Source organism: Chiroxiphia lanceolata, chromosome 8, assembly GCF_009829145.1.
Source record: "Chiroxiphia lanceolata isolate bChiLan1 chromosome 8, bChiLan1.pri, whole genome shotgun sequence".
NCBI classification, from domain to species: domain Eukaryota; kingdom Metazoa; phylum Chordata; class Aves; order Passeriformes; family Pipridae; genus Chiroxiphia; species Chiroxiphia lanceolata.
Window position 1 is genome coordinate 20,041,639 of NC_045644.1, and position 3,362 is coordinate 20,045,000.

A 3,362-nucleotide genomic window follows, 5' to 3' on the forward strand; every position below is an offset into this window, starting at 1 on the left:
TTAAAGATCATCTAGTTCCAAACCCCCTGCCACGGGCACAGACACCTTGCACTAGACCAGGTTGTTCAAAGTCCCATCCAACTTGGTCTTGAACAATTCCAGGGATGAGACTTCCATCATTTCTCTGGGCAACCTGTTCCAGTGTCTCACAGTCCTCACAGTAAAGAATTTCTCCCTAATATCTAATCTAAACCTGTCATCATTTAGTATGAAGCCATTTCCCCTTTTCTTATCACTACATACTCTTGTAAAAGGTGTGTCTCCAGCTTTCCTGTAGGCTCCTTTAGGTACTGGAAGGTGCTATAGGGGTGTGCATGTAAAAGTCTATCTGAGAGTTCAGTGAAGTTGATGACGATGGTCTTTGGAAGACCATCGTCCTACTTTTCACTTGCTGGCAATAATGTGAACCTGCAGGTTGAGCTGTGATGATGTGTCCCACCAAAGACAAAATGACCACCAGCACATGTGGCATTATTTACAAATATGTGGGCGTGTGCACAAATGAGCACTTGTGCTTTGGTGTATCTTCCTTCTTAATTAACATCAAATTTCTGTTAGTATTTAGATTAAACTTGCCATAACAGATAATAAGAATAAGCAAACATGCCAAAACAAGTCAAGAGAAAACCCCTGTGAAGTACAACTTCATAGAAGTGCCTAGGACCTTTGCAAAACAGCATTTCAGTGATTCATATCACTGTCTCTGAAGTTTGACACAGGACAACTCCCTTCACACTCAACCAGAACAGCTTATTTACATCATTCAAGCAAAGAGAAATCTGGCCCATCTTTCTGTATTAATATCTGGCTTTTCCTGTAGTGTTTGGTACACAGATTTCTAAGATCTTTACAAAGCACATAGAACTTCCAGCTCCACTCTATGTGAAATTTGGGTTTCAAAGAAGTAGCAATTGAACAGAGTTTGCCTGGATCTTATTGCTATGCTTTAAAGAGCATCTTTTCTGCACTTGAAAGGAACCATTTAGTCAAGGTTTTCAATGACAAATTGACAATGTAAAACTGTCAGAGCAGATTTTGTCCATTACCACTCTCATATTTGGGAAGAAAGAAGATAAGGAAAATAAAATGCTAGATCCACATGCCTATTAGAGATATTCAGCTGGCACAAGGAAAGATGCCTCACCATTTCCTGGATGTAGAAGACAGGGATGCCAGTTTGCTTGGACCTCTGTACAGCCTTAGCTCTGCCCACATGATGTGGGCAACTGGTAGGATTCTGCAGAGAGTGAACGAACATCTGCTCCCAGACATCCACAGAGGAGAGTGTGGAAGTGGAAAGAGCTGCCTGCAGCTCTCGCATAGCTCACAACTGCAGTCGGCAGCTCCTGGGCAGTAGCTCACGCTTGCATGAAGCCGTCTGCACTCTCCTGCTCACAGCACTCAGTGATTTCCTTCAAAATGACTCAACGGTGTCTTTTGTAAATTGCTCGTTAGTGAGTACTTTGATACCTAGAGTACCAGTGAATGGTGTCATTCCCACAAGCTATTTACCATCATTACATTTTCATCTTTTGTACTTTATCCTTCTGTTAGAGAGCCTAGAGGAATAGCAGGTACTTGCCTTTTGCGTTGCAGCAGTAGTCAAAAAAACCCAAGCTCAGACAAACTAAGTCTGGGATGAAGTGATGCTAAGTAGTATCTAGAGAAACAGGTAAAGTGTGAATAACAGATAATCAAGTATGAGCTGCTTTTCCCACAGTTTGGTGTCGTGGCTGGCTGTACAGAGGATGAACCCAAGGCATAAAATTGTGTTGCATGTGACTGTCAGAATTGGCAGCAAATCTGCACAAGGGATGGATGGCCCTATATGAGCAAGAGGAACATATTGAGAGGCACAGAAGCAAGTTCTTTGGTGTGTGTTTGTGGATAGGCACATGGGAGTTAAATTACATATATGTATGCACATTTACATTTTCATGGGTGTGTTGGGGTGTGCCTGACACCGCACATACACATGGGCAGATGCCAGGAGAGGAAGGGGTACTCCCCAGGCTGCACACCAGCTAAGTGCAGGTGAGAGTTTGTGGACTGCTACTGAATAGCTTGAGGCATCATCTGTAAGGGCTTATTTCCAGTACCAAGTATTTTTCCTCACTGAGAGTCAATGAAACCATTTCTGCAAACCTCCCTCAGGTACCACACAGCAAATATAAGACCAAGGAAACACTGGGGAAGATTTCTGGTCACTCAGACTGTGGTAATTTGAGGAGAAAGCCTAGCCCATGAAAAGAAACCGTTCATGTAATTTGCAGAGATATTTGGCTGACTGAACAGCCTCACACTTTGCATGTATTCTTTCAGTTTGCAGCAGCATTTTCTCTGTCTCCCTGATGCTTTCACAGAGGCTTGGAAGAGACACAGATTTGTTCCACGCTAGCTTTCCTTGCATTATTGCCTATGGTGACTCCTGCCAGGAGAAGCTGAGAGGAGAAGAGCTCTGAACTAGCCCAAACTGCATCTTCACACCACTTCCACACCAAGGCTGCATCCTGGGCTGCCACAGCCAGGGTCCTTCCAGCTTCCACTGGCTCCACTCTCCCCTCTGCACACCTACCCCAGTTCTGTGGCCAGCTCCAAGCTTCCCCTGCCCTTTACCCTCCTGATAGGACTTTGCTTGCTCTCTGTGGCCCAGGTCCAGATAGAGTGTTCAAACATCTCCTCCAGAAATGGGTCCTCTCTCTCAGCAGTCAGAGCCAAGCTAAACAGTGCCTCCTGACGAACCTGCTGGGGCGACCAGCATCTCACTCCACGGGCATCTTGGTCTTTCCCACAGGACTGGAGCAGTGAGAGAGAGGGAGGTTGATAGCAACAAAAAGCAGAAGATGAAAAGTAGACTCACACTACATAAATTCTTAAATGATTTTTATAAGGACACAGTATTGTAACAACTTGCCAAGAACAACACCGAAATTATTTCAAGGTTTCTCATTTGTTTGTAAAGTGAATATTAAAAGTGCAGGCAGCAGTCTCCTGGTGTTCCCCTGGGAACTCTTAGTGTCCACAGTAATGAGGTCATTCCTTTTTTATTAGGAGAAGGTTTTCTGTAAAGTTAAATGTGCTGACAGCCTCTTGCCTTTGATGTTGGGTTTCACCTCAGTCCCTCCTGCAGATATTGCTGCTCCTCCCTCACAAAGACACATCCCTGACAAACAATCTCCCCTCTGTCTTCCCTACTTGTTTGTTTAGATGCATGATAGGCAGCTCTGTTAAAGGGCAGCACATGAAGGCGGCTGGTGTTTCAGTGGACGGGAGAGATGTGAGAGATTTGGTTGCTGTAATTAAGTCAGTCTTCATTCCCCCAAACTGCCGGCACTCAGTACCCTTCATTTTATTGACCAGAC